Source organism: Balaenoptera physalus (genome assembly GCF_965194825.1).
Source record: "Balaenoptera physalus genome assembly, chromosome: 12".
NCBI lineage: Eukaryota > Metazoa > Chordata > Mammalia > Artiodactyla > Balaenopteridae > Balaenoptera > Balaenoptera physalus.
This window is the reverse complement of record NC_138897.1, coordinates 5,244,022-5,262,126: the sequence shown is the minus strand read 5'-3', so window position 1 is coordinate 5,262,126 and position 18,105 is coordinate 5,244,022. Positions and strand designations below refer to the sequence as shown.

Sequence of the window (18,105 nt, the reverse complement as noted above, 5' to 3'; positions counted from 1 at the left end):
AGTTGTGGCACATGGGCTCAGTAGTTGTGGCTCGCGGACTCTAGAGCACAGGCTCAGTAGTTGTGGCACACGGGCTTAGTTGCTCCGCGGCATACGGGATCTTCCCAGACCAGGGCTCGAACCCATGTCCCCTGCATTGGCAGGTGGATTCTTAACCACTGCACCACCAGGGGAGTCCCTCAATTAGCTTCTTGAGTTCTTTAATCATAAACCAAAAATATTTTTTAAAATGTCCTCTCCTAACATGATTCAAATATCTTAAAATCTCTGTTTTTGGAATTAAAATCATTTTCAAGTATTTAAAAGATATAAGGAACATTTGGAAAAAGTTAAAAGAGAAGTCGTAGAATAACAAAGTCAAAGTAAAATGCACCTTCGTTAAATATTGTAGAATCACTATGCTGGAAAAAGTGCCAACTACATTATCCATTTCATTAAATTGGATAGTTTTCACCATAAGATTCCTCTTTTGTTATGTGTCCCTAGAGAGAACTATAATTGTATAGATATTGTAATAGTGCAGTGAAGATCATGAAGCAGCCGGAATTGTACAATGCCTGCTCCTAGAATAATGTGAGGAACATACATATAGTGTCATCAATTGAAAAGTTTTCAGGGGATGAAAATACAATAGTAGATTATGGATCAAGGGTCTCGTACCGTGGCTCTCAGTAGTAATTCTTATAAAACAGTTGAAAGCATATGCTTGAAATGGAAAAGCGTCACTGGCCACCACCGGCAATGTAAAACTGAATATATTGTTTGAATGTCGGAGCTACTTGTTGGCGACATTCAAAGCTCCATTTTTGCTGTGGAACTTAGAAACTTCAAATTCTTATGTAATTAATTGAAAATAATCTAAAAATAAATGTTCTTCCATTTAATAGACTAAGCAAATCATTATATTACATACCATATTGCATGTTATTCATTAACCACGAGCAAAAACAGAAGCTGTCAACGAGGGCTCATATGACAAGTTCAAATGGTTAGTGGAATGTGATAGACTCTTTTTTTGTTGTTTATGCAACTTTACTGAAGAAAAATAAATCAATTACTAGCAGAGCTATTACCTGATCACTCATCCATTGACAACTTGCATCATTTATTCAGTGCTATATTAAACAGTGTATTGGAAGATAAGAGTAACTAATAGCTCCAAGCTTCCTAACAATTTAAATGAAAATTACAAAATGTTTGAGACCCTATTTTGGAATACAAAGGGTGTTTGACTTCCAATTTCCATTCTCTGTAGAACAAGAACAGGTCATTCCTTTATTGACATGCATAAAATACATCACATTTGCTGTTCTGCTGATGCTATAAATTCAATACCAATTCTCCAGCCACATCAGTTATGAGCATAAAGTATATCATGTAACCTCAAAGCTCTAACAGTGGAAGGCTTAAACAAGAATGGATGCTGCTAGAATAATGCTGCTTCCTTTGATGTGACAACTCAACATCCATCTCCCTCCCCCTCTGCTGATTCTTCAGCATGTTAGAGCAGTGAGGAATGGGTTTAGTCTCATAACCAAGTTAGAGTGAAGACATTGGCCACATAATACACATGGTCCATTTTTTTTTTTTAATTCTGAATCTTGGGCAACTGTTCTCTTGTAACTACTTTACAGTTTCTAAAAGCAGTTATTTCCAAAGCTGGAAGAACTGAAGTCTTCTCAGATGAGCATGTGAATGAACGGAGGGAGGTAAACAAAAAATAAAATTAAAAAAGATGAGGTCTGATAAGAGAGCAGCCGGATAAGAAAATCAAAAAAGGAACAGTAATTTAAAGTTTATTCCAGCTATAATGCAGGTTATTCTGACTTTAAGGTAGCATCACATGGCATACTTCTGAGTCCGTTCCCGAGATATTCTGTTGTACTTATCTCTGTCTGTTTTATAGATCCGTGTAATCTCTGGCACTAGGGGGTCATCTGGGTTTGGATCACATAGCAGTGAACAAATGGATAAAAGAACTTTAGAAATAGTTAAAGCAGGAGACCACTGTGATCTTAGCAATATCGAGACAAATGCAGCCATGACTGTTAATATCTGGATGATAAATTCTTGTTGTAAATGCAACCTTAGGTGGTTTGAAGGGGTAGTCTGTAGGAAAATGAACTGTCAAAAAGAATACACCGCCTTGATACGGGCTGTCATTAGGTCCCATAATCGTGGCTTGCCAATGAAACATATCATCCCCAACTGGACCTGCAGAACATTGTGCTGGAGGGTCACGGGCCAAATCACTAAGTTCCTTATTCATCCGTGTCAGCGCCATAGTCTGTGCTTTTCGTCTGGCCCCTCACTATCTCGGTGTGTGTTCAAAGTTCCGGCCAAAACTCTTGATTATCCGGGCGGCTGGGAAGGATTGTCTCTTGGTCTCACACAGGCTCTGCCAGACGCAGGCGCAGAGGGGCCGGGCCTCCCTCAAGCTGCGGCCTCGGCCTCCTCCCCGCGCGGCAGCTTGTGATATAGACTCTTTAAATTATTGAAACTGGTCTACAGTATATGTACGGTCTCAACTTTTCTTATTTTTCTATATTAGTTTGAAATGACTTAACTCTTATTTACTTTCTGTCATTTGTCCATTATTTGGAACAAATCCTATTTCCTCGGCAACTTTCGCAATGTTTTTAAATCCCTAAACTAGGCGAGTCAACGAGAATATGACAAATGTATCCCTATTTGGCTTTTATCCAAACCCCTCTACTTCGTTCCATTTAAGTTCGGCAAGCTGTGTTAGCAAATAATGAACTCAGAAAAAACTTCACAGACCATATGGCTACGATCGACTTGGTTCCAAAATAGGGTCTTTATATTTTTATTAAAATAAAAAAGATATTACAGAATATAAGCCCAGTAAATTTTCCTTTTTTAAAATTAAATAAAGGAAAATTAAACAAAAGAAAAGAATCTGTTAAAATGTTTGGTTCTATATATGGTCACCAAAATCTACAATCAATTTGCTTTCAGTCAAATATACACACAGAGACATAGACACAGTAAATACACACACACACATACACATTCTAATTAATGTTTAAGATATTAGGAACATCAAAATATATTTGTGTATGCTTCTCAAACTGGGCTTCCTATCATCTTGGATATATGGTGCTGTATCATTCCATGTTATATAAGTTAATGCACTATTTATATTAATACAAAGTTATCATGGAATAGAATGCAAAATTTGCACACATTTTCTAGCACTCAGAAATTATCAAACAAATATTAAGGAGTTGACGAATCAATGAATTAGGTTTTAAGGTAAAGCATTTTGAGCTTGCTGCAAGCCAGGTACTTTCTCAGACATCCAGGCATTCATTCTCATCTGGCTTTAAAAATGTTTTAAGATAATATAAGAGAGGTTCACCGATCAAATGATACGGCACAAAACTAAAATCCCACAAATCAGAATAATAATGCTTTCATATACATCATCAGAATTACAAATGAAAATAGTAGTATATCCCAGGAAGATTGACACCTCATTATTGCCAACAAGCCATATTACTCTCAAAATTGCCCAAAGAAGTGACTAGGAGTATAAATATAACTCAAGTAAATTTATTATGTGAAAGAAAAGTGTGAAAAGGCTAAGTAAAATGAAGGCTCAGAGTTTGGCATAAATGAATAAATTATTCATGCTAATTCAAGATAGGTCAATTGCTACTAAAATACGTGCCAGAATTTAATAACTAACTTTTACATAGTGATCACCATGTGTTAGCCCTCTTCTAATTACTTTGCTTACATCAATTTATATCATCCTCATGCTAATCCTTTCACTTATGTACCATTATTATCCCATTTTACAGAGAAGAGGAATCAGGTCCAAAAATGTAGTAACTTTTGTAGAGATTCACAGCTGAGCTGGGTTATGAATCCAGTAAGTGTGGGTCCAGAATCTGGGTCTCTAATCTTTATACTATTCATCCCCTCTATGTATCAGCAAAAAAATCTGCCGATTTAAGAAAATATACTGTTAAGCCAGTTGTATGTCACAGATATTTGTTCAAATTATTTTATAGTTACACTTGCATTTTTAAATGTATAAGTGGTGTTATGTTTATCTATGTGCTAGTCCTTTATTAAATAGTGTCACACAAGACCAATGATGATTTATGATTCAATTTCTATGCATAAGGAAACAAAGACACAAACACAACTGTATGACTTTACTAAGGTCATTATGAAATGACGTTAGCAATAGGACTCAAATCTCCTTGTAACCAATTTATATGCCCACATAACTTTTCTCTGTGAACAGTTAACAGAGACCTTCAATCTCCTTCTGATATTCTGCGGGCTGATTTAGGATTGCCTTATTCGACCCACAAGGTTTGGTATAAATAAATGGAAAAGATGTGTGTGCAGGTATAAAGTCATAATGTCACTGTGATAAGCATCACTATTTTCATTATTGTTGTTAAGAAAGAAAACAGGACAATTTACAAAAAGGAAGAGAGTCTCTTCCTCATCTTGTTAATCTGCAGCGATGCCGCAGTGCAAAGAACGGTATTTTCCTGAACATTTAAATATTAGGAAACAGTGTTGTTAACAATCTACACAAGGGTTTTGACTTGGTGTCTGCGACAAGCCCCTCTTCCAGCTCAGCAATGTTTGACGTACACACATCAGTACATTCTGATACACTCCTCTCGCTATAATTCACCATTTTTAAACAATTGGCTTGTGTCTTTGTGAATATCGTCAATTCTACCTGTCTGATCTAAGGTGAAACTTAGGGAAGTATCAGCTATGTCAGTTCTTCTTCTTTTTTTTTTTTTTTTAAAGCTGTGAACAATTTTATTTTATTTTATTTTATTTATTTTTAAAATTTATTTATTTATGGCTGTGTTGGGTCTTCGTTTCTGTGTGAGGGCTTTCTCTAGTTGTGGCGAGCGGGGGCCACTCTTCATCGCGGTGCGCGTGCCTCTCACTATCGTGGCCTCTCTTGTTGCGGAGCACAGGCTCCAGACGTGCAGGCTCAGTAATTGTGGCTCACGGGCCCAGTTGCTCCGCGGCATGTGGGATCTTCCCAGACCAGGGCTCGAACCCGTGTCCCCTGCATTGGCAGGCGGATTCCCAACCACTGCGCCACCAGGGAAGCCCTGTCAGTTCTTCTTGACATGAGCAATGATACTGGCTCGAAGGCAACCACAAAACCATAAGGGATAAGATGTCTCTTCTTCACCCAGCCGCATCTTGTAAAATGGATAAAGAAACGTGAATATTTTACTCATCACCAGGCGCTTCTACAAAGAGCTCATATCTCATCTCTTTGCAGCAACACTTGATCATTCATGCCTTTTAGGGTTACTGCTGACTAGCTTTTGAGTAATTCTATGACTGGTCTCAATGAGGCATTTACTAGGGAAAACATTTAATAAAATTATATACATATTTGCTGGTCTTGCACCATTCATCGAATTCAAAAAGGAAAAAATACAACTACAACTTCATATTTCCATTAGATAATTATCCACCATTTGTAATAGCCCGGTTCATTTATCTTGTGGTTTATTTTCCTGTCTCTTTCCTCCGTGGGCCAGTTGTCAAGATGTTGCTCCCTCAAATGAGTCAGATTTCCTTTCCCGATTTGTGTTTGATGGAGTTTTTCTTTGCTCCCTTCAAGCTCATTGTACACATGAAAGGACATGCCTGCAGAGAGGCTGTGAGCATTCAATGGCTCTACTTGCAGGGATTTAGTTGGTGCAAATGAACCTCAGAAGGTCTACTTGAACCTGATAAATTAATAGTATGACACTTGCTTTGGAGACTAAAGCACTTAAGAAAATAAATCATCTCATGGTAATACAGAAAAAAGCACAGCTTTAATTCATTTATCATAAATTACTAATTGGCAGTACAATTCAATGAATAAAAATGATCACTTTTAAACGAATGTTTAAAAGTTGAATATGTTCAAGCACATTTGACTATTACATATTTTTTAATGTTATATGCATATACAGGATATAAATCATTTTTATATAATATATGCCAGGAGCTTCACTTTATTCATTTTTAGGTACCAGCAGCTAAGATGTTCTCATACATGCTTCTCAGACTCCTCTTGGCTCCACTGCGCCCCAAATGCACCCCTTTTTCTAGAGGCAGTCGCCACCTTCTGAAGACACATCACAAGTTGACTTGACTTTTGCCAACCAAGTAGGAATCTTTCCGTCCCCCGATCAAGTCCAGGGGACAAGAAGGACACTCGTATCTGTGAAGGGAACTCAAAACAGATTTCACTAAATCTATCATGAATGTGCAGGAACGTCTGGAAAATGGAATGTTTCCCTCTACATCTTAATGGTTTGTCAGTGCTTTCTGCAAGATTTAATATCAAGCCTACTTGTATAGGTTCAAGAGTGATAGTACACAGGCCAGAAAAATTAAGGCTAACTTTCCTTCCCTTCTTGTAGCTCTAATAGATGTTGCAGAAGAAGAGGATCAGCTTTGCAGTATTTAATTAGGATTCACACTAATTGCTTGTATTGGGCCCTTTGAGCTTTGACTTCAGAATACCTTAAAAAAAATCTCTCTGCCTATATGAGTAATATGAAGTTTCTTACAGGTATTCATTTAACAAATGCACGTAGGAAAGAATGAGGTTGCAAGTAAATTTATGAAATCAATGTCACGGAGGAATTAATGGGATTTATTATTCCACCGGAATTTTTTATTGAAATATAGTTGATTTACAATGTTGTGTTAATTTCTGCTGTACGGCAAAGTGATTCAGTTATACATATTGAGATATATATATATAATTTTTTAATATTCTTTTCCATTATGGTTTATCCCAGGATATTGAATATAGTTCCCTGTGCTATATAGTAGGACCCTATTGTTTACCCTTTCTATATATACTAGTTTGCATCTGTTAACCCCAAATTCCCACTCCATCCCTCTCCCCCCCATTCCTCCCCCTTGGCAAGCACAAGTCTGTTCTCTATGTCTTCCACAGGAATTTTTTGATGCATATATTGGAGGATTGATTTTTAGCTCCTGGCTTATGAACGCTTTAACATAAAAGAACATGCAGACATGGTGTTGATTCTTTCACAAGGTAAATATGGCAGGTAAATAAGTCTATGAATCACCCTGGAAACCTTGTAAAAAGAGACTTCATTTTCCTTTGTTTTAAATATCTTAGCTGACTTGCAGTTCATTTTCAGAAAGCATGTAAAAACTTCTGAATTGTATACTCCTTTCAAGTACAATTTTGAAATACAGGCCAATTAACTGCAAGCTTCTACTGCAACTTGATACTGAGAGGTTAGGAGGAAAAGGAAGGTTAGAGAAGGATTCATTAGAATTAGGATATTTTACCAAAATGTCATATCTCCTTTTCCCTAAGAGAAAGGCATCATCTGTCGCAAATAGTTAAGTTACATGGTCCTTAACAGTTAGTGTCTATATGAAAAGAAAAGGAAGATTAAAAGTTGGTTAGTACCTGAAATCCACTAATTCTGTATTACAGGGCTTGTAATCTTTCCCCAGGCACCTTGCAATCAGTAGTGCTGTGAATACTATTGTTGTTAGTGGCACTACTATTATTATTATCATCATTACTTCCTTTTATTAGACAGCAAATCAATGTTATGACATAGAATTTTAAACCCTCAAACTCTAAAAATGTACTTAATTGTTCATCCTGTTGAATTCATTCCCCAAAGGAGATATAGCATGTCCTTAAAACAGCAATGGTAAACAACAAAAAATAATGAGAGAAAATGTGTTTGGTAATGGGGTGCATTCACAGCCTTGTTTATACTCCTGATGAGTGCAAGATAAAATTTGCAGTTGTGTTTACTGAACTTCAGGTCCCTGGGATGGGGAAACGGTGCCTGAAAGGAACAGAATTCCTCAGAGGGAGGAAGCCTTCAGGCAATCGTGACTCACAGAATTGGCTGTGGTGGGAAGGAGAAATTACCAAGGCTTGTGATGACAAAAGTGAATGCTGATACAAGGAAATCTAAACAGCCACTGAGTCCAAAAATTAAGTCTAGAAGAGCTTCATTAGTTCTTAATAAGATGTGACAGAATGGAACATTATTCATGTACACTAATGAAGTAAAGTTTGAGAGTTGAGTAAAGGTGATAAAATGTGTGCAGATGCTGGAAACACCTGGAAATTTTTACACTTAGAGACTCAAAGGGAAAGCATTATCAAAAAGGATTCTGAAATATTTGGAGTAACACAAGTCAAGGTTGATACATTTGTCAACTGATTCAGAGAATACCTTTATCATAAGGCTGCTGAGCAGTTTAAAATTGTTGAAAATCCTCTTTCATAGAGTTTGCAAGGATATGGAACTTTTCTACCTATAATATATGGAGTATGAAATTTTCTAAAGTTGAGTGTTTGCATTTTAATTGAGCAAATGCCTATTTACTACTATTGAACCAAATATGGAGACAATGTGAGTTATAGGTTTCATACTGATACAGTGATACTCTGTACTCCCTGTATTTATATTTATTTTACTTATTTAATTTATTTTATTTTTTGGCTGTGTTGGTTCTTCATTGCTGCCTGGGCTTTCTCTAGTTGTGGTGAGCGGAAGCTACTCTTAGTTGCGGTGTGTGAGCTTCTCATTGCGGTGGCTTCTCTTGTTGCAGAGCACGGGCTCTAGGCACGCGGGCTTCAGTAGTTGTGGCTCGTGGGCTCAGTAGTTGTGGCTCGCGGGCTCTAGAGTGCAGGCTCAGTAGTTGTGGCGCATGGGCTTAGTTGCTCTGAGGCATGTGGGATCTTCCCAGGCCAGGGCTCGAACCCGTGTCCCCTGCACTGGCGGGCAGATTCTTAACCACCGCACCACCAGGGAAGCCCCATGTACTCCCTTTATTTTTATGCCATTTGCACTGTGTTCCCTGTGTTTTGTGTCTGCTCTCTACAGTGAACCGCTCTTCTCAAAGTGAGAGCCCACACGTGTTGCTCTGTTACCTCTAGCCCTTTCTTTTGTTAACACACGGTAGGTGTGAGTGAATGTTTCATAGATAAAAGACGGAAAAAATACTTCTACAAATCCATGAACATTGATAGCTATAGATTCCGCACATGTGTATTTTTGACTGTGTGCCATGCGGTAGATCCTGCTTTTGGGAGCAGTAGCCTGTTAACGGAAAGTGTGATTCGATAAACAGAAAAGAGTTTGGGGAGGGAGATCCTGCCTGCCAGACCTTGCCCTCCGACTCCTCACGTGGCCTCCTCTGACCCCATACACAGACTACCGACCTCTAGTCAAACTGGATTATAGTTTGTCATTGCCTGGGCTCTTGTGGCCTCTTTATAGGTGAATATGTTTTCCCAGTTAACGCTGTCACGCTATTTTCCCTCCTTTGGCTGAGAACTATATGCTCCTTGGATATCAACCTTCTCTGGGAAGCCACATATGCATGCCATGCACCTGGGCCAGGTTCCCTTCTGAAATGTTTCTGCAGTTTTCTGTGCCTACACTGTTGGTCTCATTTATCATACTGAATGCAATTTGCTGTTTATGACTTTATCTTTCCCCATAGCCTGTGAGCTCTTTGATTGCATATTATATTTTGTGCTGAAGTGTATTTCTAGAATGAAATGCAGTGCCCGACACCAAGGGATTGACCCTCTTCAAGGCTGACGCCCCTCTCCCCCTGCAGCAGTCCCTGTCTCCCACTTCAGAGACCAAGGAAGGCAGACACTCTCCCTTCCAGCCCATCATCCAGCAAGGGTGTGGGGTCTGTGACTCGGTCCTATATGAAGGGCTCTAAAGTGGCCTTAGGGGAAATGTTTCCTTATTCATCAGAAGTATCAAAAGGAAGAAAACACCCCTCTCTTCTTTATGGGGCGCCAGCCTGTCTGCCCCGGATGGCTGCAACCCTCTTGCAGCCAGACCAGAGACTGATGGGCTTAATGTAGCAGAGACACAAAGACAAACAAAAACCAAAACCAAAAACCCCTGAGTCCCTAACAAGATTGCTCAACTGCTGTCCTGACTCTGATACCACCCTGTTTCAGAACCATGGAAAACGTGAGATAATAACTTCAGTATTGATTAAGCCCCTAACAGATCCAGGGCGGCAGCCTTCAGGGCTGATCACAGGACCCAGAGCCCAGTTCAGCGCCATCCTCGGCCTGGGAGGACAGAGCATCAGACACACCAGCCCAAGCTAATGGGCTGAGGACAACACGCCCTGACTTGGCTACGGTATAAAAATCCATCCACCGGGGCTTCCCTGGTGGCTCAGTGGTTGAGAATCTGCCTGCCAATGCAGGGGACACGGGTTCGAGCCCTGGTCTGGGAAGATCCCACATGCCGCGGAGCAACTGGGCCCGTGAGCCACAACTACTGGGCCTGCGCGTCTGGAGCCTGTGCTCCGCAACAAGAGAGGCCGCGATAGTGAGAGGCCCGCGCACCGCGATGAGGAGTGGCCCCGCTCGCCGCAACTAGAGAAAGCCCTCGCACAGAAACGAAGACCCAACACAGCCATAAATAAATTTAAAAAAAAAAAAATCCATCCACCACACAGGGCTCCATCAGAACTGCTCCCGAAGCTGCAGGCGCTTGTCAAGCACCCACACTTTGTTGAATCCTAGTGAACCCCAATGATTTACTGCACCCAGAATGAGGCAGCCCGTCATCGAGCTGGGGTGAGAGTGTGGCCTGAGGCAAAGGTGAATACATGAAACTCAGAATATTTATCATTTAATGTTTATACCATGGCTTTGCTTCTAACATCTCAAGTGTAAGTTATATAAATTGATATTATAGTGTTCAGAGTTTGATGTTAATACAGTAAATCCTATGGGGCTATAAAAGATACTCATGATGAAAAATAATAACAGGCAACACCTAAATCTATATGTAGGCAATATTCTAAGCCCATCACATTTATTTATGTCTCTGAGTATATATTATTATTGTGATTTTTCTTCTCATTTATAGGCGTGGAAACTGAGTTACAGAGAGGTTAAGTAACTTGAGCAAGGTCACACAGCTAGTAATAGGCCAAGTGATGGTTCAAATCCAGATCATCTGGATCTAGAGCATATATAGACTGTTCTACCATTTCTCCTCAAAAATCCGAACAATACAAGAACAGCATATGATTGAACAGCCTAAGGAATATTCTAGAAAAACGAGTGTCAAAAAGGCTCCATTTCTGGGCATCTGTAAATGGTCAAGTGCCATATGGTTGTTTGGATATCTGATGCTGATTATATAAGTCAGAACTGTGCCTGAGTATAATTATGATGAGAAATGCAATGGACAGTACCAAAGGAAACTCCTTACGTTCATGAAAGGGGCTTTGTAACTTCAGTGTGTTAGTAAAGCATCTCCTACTGACATCATTACACAGAGAAGAGAGCTGCCTCTGATAAAACATTCCTGAGCAGGTGCCCGGCTCTGTGCCTGACAGAGTTGGAACTTGCCGTGTTTGCTGTCATGCCAACGTTGTCTCAGTATTGATTTCTGAAAATGCACTTTTGAGTTTAGGATTTAGGATTCCGAAAGAACACTGAAGCCACTGATGGGTAAACTATCCTTATTTAGAAAATATGTTGGAAATGGCTGCAAACGCTCACCTGTCAAAGCCCAGGGCTGGTTTTCCCGCAGTACCATGAGGAGCAGCCCAGGCTGTGACCGGACTTGCCCTTGACCCAGTGACTTGCTAGCGTGGGGTCTCTGCCACTTGAGCCTCAAACCCTGAATCTGAATGATGATATAATCCCACTTTTTTTTTTTTTTAACAATCTTAGGCTATGTAAAGAGTAAACTCTAAAAATGCAGTCAAACTGCCAGGAATTTGAATAATACTTTAGTCTTTTAAATATGCATTCACAGCCGTTGCTTATTCATTTATTGGAGACGCACTTGACTGAATGCCTTGCCGCTGCTATGGACTATTTGAAACTCAACAGCAGTGGCCAAGACAGACAAAATCCTCACCCTCAAGGGGCTTACATTCTAGCAGGAGTCAGCCAGCAGAGAGCCAGCTGAGGAACTGTGGACAATGCAATCCAGCTGGGATCCGGGCCTGAAAGGCTACGAGTTAGTGCCTTGCATGGGGCGGGGGAAGAGACTCCTTCAGTCCCTACAATCAGGGACTGTTGAAGGCAGTACCTGAGTTGAGACGTGGAGGATGGAAAAGAATGTCAGGCAGAAGGAAGAGCAAGTGTAAAGCCTGGTCACAGCAACAGTTCTGAGAAGGGCAGCTGGGGAAGGTGCCGGCTCCAGCTAGGATGAGCAATGGGGGCACCGGGGTGCGGGGGCAGAAATTACATTGAAGGGGCTGGAAAGGAACCAGATTACATAGGCTGCTAGTGAGGGCATCAGATTTTATTCCAAGTTAAAATCACAAGACATTAAAGGGTCTTAAGCAGGAGAGTGAAATGAACTGATTCAAAATTGAAAGCATCATTTTAGCATCGCATTTTCATAATTTTTATTCTAATCATAACTGCAGGAGGAAATTCATTGCTGCCTCTATTTGAAACACCAGGAAACTGAGGCTCAGAGAGGGTGTATCTTGTCCATGAAATTCAAAGAGTCAGAGAAGGAGACGGTACTGAGTCTGAGTACCTTCTCATCCGGGGTTTCTTGCTACTTTCTCTCCACCCCGGTTGCCTCCTTCATGTCTGCCTATAACCCAGTTACATGCAACAAAATCAAACGTCAAATAGGAACATTTTCTTTAAATGTCCGCATACCTAAAATTATTTCAGATTATATTTGTGGTATTAGGTTGAGCTGATGAGAAATGAAAGCATGGCCAAAAATGCGCTTAAAGTACTCTACAGCAAGAATAATGACATGGTTTGAAATAAAAAGATTTAATCAAATTGACTGAAATAAATTGCCTGTGGCCAGGCTAACAAGGCTATATTTCAACACTCTACTTTAACTCATTGCTTTCCATTTCTTTTCGCAGATATGAAATAATCTGTCTGGAGCTCCCTCTACCACAGCCTGCAGCCTCCTTCCTGGGCCCACTTCTGCTCAAGGTTGGCCATCCCCACTGCAACAGTCACTCCACGTTTCATCCTCTCCTACTCTTCATATTACATCCAGCACCTACCATGGTCCCTACCACAAAGAAAAAAATGCAGTAAACATTTCTATAATTAATGTCATCACTCTACATGCATCAAAAACACAAGAATATAAGCAGTTAACCTACTGAGACAGAGGTAGAAATTGCTAGAGTATTGTCCAGAAAAAAAGAAACAAATGAGGATATAAAAATTAGAGAAGACTATCATAACTCTTAAGAATTAAGATTTTTAAGAATTTAATGACTCTTACGATTAAGAAAGAAAGAAGCCTTTATTTCCAGCGGTATGGATATCCAGATATACCTTGACCATCCTTTGGCTAAAAACCATAAAAACTGTGGAATAAAATAGAAACATTTATTTAAATACCCTTCACTTTCTGTCAAGAATTTCAGGAATAGTCAGGACCCCTAAACAAAGTGAGAGCACGACTCCACAGAGGGAGACACAGCGTGGAGACCAAGCTTTCCCTTGAGGACACTTCACAGAGCTGGATACATTCACGTTAGGTCCGGCAGCCTGTGGGTTGTGGAGTCAGGGGACACGCCAAGGTTTGCCCAGCGTGGGGCTATGACAGAAGACGTCTCTGCAAGTACACCCAAGGTATGAAGTCTTGACTGTGAGGAGACTAAGAACAACAGTCCCTCTTGAACCTTGGCACAGAGTGGAGAGCTGAAAAACAAAGACTCAAAAAGAATTAGAAGACCCAGACGGTCCCATAATCACCGTCAGATCTTTATCAAAGATTTTCCTCCAAAAAAAACACCAGTCCAGAGAGATCACCAAAAGTTCTATCAAATATTCAAGGATCAAATGCCTCTTGCATAGACCATTTCAATCATAGAAAAAGACTCCACAGATGTGGTCAGCGTGAGCTTATAATACTGACCCTGACAGGCTCAACGCAAGAAAGAAAATGGCAAGCCAGCCTCGCTTGTGAACATTGATGCAAAATCCGAAGTGATATTACAAACCAAGTCCAACAATGTATGAAAAGGATAAAACAGCAGGAGTCTTAATAGAAAAATTAATAGTCAAAATCAATTGAATTCTATCACATGAATATATAAAAGGAGTTAAATTCCATGATCATCTTATTAGATGCAGAAAAATTATTTGAGAAAATTTAACAGCCATTCATAATGAAACTGGAAAAGAACACGTGACTCTCAAGGTAATAATCCTCCAACAAAAATATATAGCAGTTTTCATGCTTAATGTTTAAATGATTATGATGAGGAACAAGTCAAGAATTCCCTCCTAATAGCAGTTCTCTTCAGCCTTGTCCTGAAGGATATTGCCAGTGCAGTGAGGTAAGAAAAAAAGATAAAAACATAAATATTTGAAAGAAAAATAAAAAGTATCACTATTTACATATAGAGAGATTATTAGAATTAATGAATGAAGCTATAAGTTGGAATCAAAACCACTATGTAAAATCTGTACATAAGTAAAAGTTAAGAAAATGTAATAAAAAAGAGATCAATTGCAATAAATATCAAAATTATTACTTACATAAAAATAGATCTTAAAAAAGGTACAAGAATTTTATGGAGAAAATTGTAAAACTTTGATGAACTCAAAGAATAAATTAAAAAGAGGGTTATATCCAACTAATGGATTTCAAGACTCAAAATCATGAGGCTGTCAACTTTATAAATATTTATCACAACTTGTCAACTTTTTATAGAGATTCAAAGCAATTTTCTGGAAATCCCAAACAGAATTTGGGGTGAAACTTGACAAGCTCTTGTATCCCGGCGCCAATGCCATACTGGCCCGTGGTCTTAACCATAAAGGCTTTATGACGATTCTCCGTGGGGGACACTCGGACCACCAGCGTACTCCTCACCCCCTCAAGGCTGGTACGTCCACTACCCATAACCTCACTGTGGTCTTTCTATTTTTTTCCATTACAATTATTATCGTCTAACATATAATTGTGAGCAAAAAATCAAGTTGTATACCACATGAAATATAATTCCATGTATGTAAAATTCAATGCAAATAAAACTAAAAACATATTGTCTCACTACCTATGTAAATAGTGACATATCCACAAAGCAGGGTCTTGATAAATACCACATGCAGGGACATAGTTACCTCTGAATAGGAGGGAAGGAGATGGTCTCTGTAGTGTAAGAATAAGGGCAAAAGCAATTATTTTTCTTAATTATGGGGTAGATTTTGGGTCCTAGCTATATAATCATTATTTATTCTTTATGCATAATCTAATTTTTAAATTGTAAATAGGCAATAACTTAAACGGTTACTATAAATCAAATTCTGGACTACAAGTATTCATAGCTCCTATTTTGTTTAATTCAGGTAACAAAAGCCCTGTGACTCACTATTACTGTTCCCAGTTTTTACAGATTCTGCAGCTCTTGTGTCCCGGGTGATCAGGGCTGGAAGAGGAACTTCACTCAGACACTACAGTTTCAAGGCTCCTGCGGGTGGGCAGCCCAGCCTGAGGCCCGTCAACGTGAATGGACAAAGTACACAGTTCACCTGATGTTTATTTATTTTTATCTTTATTTTTTAAAACTCTTTGGCGTCGCAGCGAGGCATGTGGGCTATTAGTTCCCTGACCAGGGATCAAACCTGCATCATCAGCAGTGAAAGCGCGGAGTCCTAACCACTGGACTGCCAGGGAAGTCCCTCACCTTATATTTAAACACAACAGTGAAAGCAAACTAGTGCTACGCTTCTTCAGACTTTTCATGATCTTTTCATTTAAACTTGTTCTATCTAAGACAGTGGTAACTGGGGGGGAAGCAGAGACAAACTTCCAGCAGCCTGATTTTTTAAAACAAACCTGGATGGCTGATTTAGTTCATCCACAAAAGGGAATGCAATTGGCCTTCCTCCCTTCCTCCCTTCCTCCCTTCCTCCCTTCCTTCTTCCTCCTCTAGAAGGACATTATCAGCAGAGACGTGTCAAGTGCTCAGGAAGGAAAATACATGTACCTGCAACAAAGATAAAATGTTCAAAGATGCCACAAACGAAGAAAATCATCTTTGAATACACACTATTCAAAGTAGTTTGCATAATTTGCTTTTCTCAATCATACCTTTAAGCAAATTCCCTTTAAAACGACTTAATGCCCTAGCCTCCATCACAACAGCACGGTCCTCATGTCCTCATTCATTTGCTCATCCGTTCAATATGCATCAGGTCATTGTTCCTTCCCTTCGGAGGACAGTCTTGTCTCACCACTGAGTAGGGCACTTTTTCAGAACTAGTTACCCTAGTTGTCAATAACTCAGGAAGTATGATCTTAAACTAATACTGTCAGTAACTGTTTTTGAAAATCCATAAGCCAATAAAGAAAGTCTTAGGAAAAGCTTAAGGAAAGTCTGTGCTTTACAAGGCAGTATTTTAACCATCCTGGATTATGCTGTTTATATTGAAAGGCTTGACTGGGACCAGAGGCCCCCAGTGGGCCTCTAAGAGCTTGTCCCCAGCCTATTCACTAAGGTCAGCCAGCCAGCCAGACAGACAGCTAGCCAGGCTTTGTTTCACCCCAGCAGTTGTGATTGTCAGGGGAAGAGCACTCAATTTAGAATTAGAATACCTGGAATTCAAGGCATGCTCTCTTGCTTAGGAGCTTAGAAAATTACCCAGAATTTCCGTTTCATACTTGTAAGTCGGGGATAAAAATATCTACCTGTAAGTCGGGGATAAAAATATCTACCTGACAAGGCTTCCTAAGACTTAAGTGACACATTTTACCAGAGTGCCCGCTGAAATTGAAAAGCTATACAGGAAATATGAGGCATTAGCAGGGCAAGGTGGTAGCCTGGATAAGTGGAAGGGAAAAATGGAAAAGTATTACCTTTGACCTATACAGTGGTCAAGAAACTGTTAAAACAATGAAAACAAAAGCTGAAGTTTCAAACATGGGCACATCAAGAAACTGTAGCCAAAAAAAAAAAAAAAAAAAAAGAAATTGTAGCCATACTCAATTACAGATGTGTAGGATTTGCAAGGGCATTACAGTGGGTAAGAAAATCCAGGTGCCAACTGCCAACTCCACACAAGAGAGAGAGCAGGCCGACTCAGAGTTATTCTGAGAAAAATAACAAAGTGGAAACCCCAGTTTGCCAAGCCAAATTCAGTTGTTTTGTACAGCAGCTGAGTAGTGATTTAGGTTGGAGATTATTTCAAAGACAATCTGCAGAGAGAATAATGATACTGCTGATTTGGGTCCACATAAAATGTACATTTTTAAAAATTATAAATAATTTAAAATCTCTGGATTTCACAACAGCAGAGAGAACTGGCCCAGTGCAATAGCTATTTACAATATAAGTGGCAAGGCCCCTTTTCTGTATTCCGAGGGAGCAAAACAAGGCAGACAGCCGTCATTGTGATCACTAATGTATGTGCACGACGTGCTTAGATTTTGATGGGAAACAAAATGACAACCTCTCTATTTGTTCAAGTGATGAGAAGGAAATAAACTTAATTGAAAATTTTACTGCCATCATTGTGTGTTTATACGAAAGAGATTCTGTGTACATTTTATCCATTTCCCCCAATATTAACATTTTGTAAAAAAAAAAAAAACTAGAATACTGTCATAAACAAGAAATTTACATTGACAAAATTTACACTCCTATTCAGATTTCCCCAGTTTTACTTGTACTGTGTGTGTGTTTAGTTCTATTCAATTTCAGCATCTGTGTAGATTCCTGTATCCACTATCATAATCAAGATACAAAATATTCCATCACTCCAAGGATCTCTCCTGTTACTTTTTTTTATAACCACACCTAACGCCCACCCTCAGTCTAATCCCTGGCAACCATTAATTTTATCACCAAGTCTCAAATTTTGTCATTTCAAAAATGTTATTTAAATGGAATTACAGTGTGCAACTTTCAGGACTGAATTTTTTTCACACAGCATGACTACTTGGAGATTCATCCAAGTTGGGTTTTTTGTTTTTTGTTTTTTTTGGTAATAGCCATTTTAAGGGTGTGAGGTGATATCTTGTGATTTTGATTTGCATTTCCCTGATTATTAGTGATGTTGAGCACCTT

General features: G+C 39.3%; 1 long non-coding RNA gene and 1 pseudogene across 2 annotated transcripts in view; one reads left to right on the top strand and one right to left on the bottom strand.

The window, feature by feature from the left end:
- LOC309639131 overlaps positions 1-18,105 on the top strand; it is a 253,725-nt gene that overhangs the window by 76,060 nt on the left and 159,560 nt on the right. The gene's annotated exons all lie outside the window — the stretch shown is intronic.
- On the bottom strand, positions 1,781-16,976 carry LOC309639111 (ubiquitin-conjugating enzyme E2 D3 pseudogene; annotated as a pseudogene). The gene has a single exon. The product of its transcript is annotated as a ubiquitin-conjugating enzyme E2 D3 pseudogene (transcript).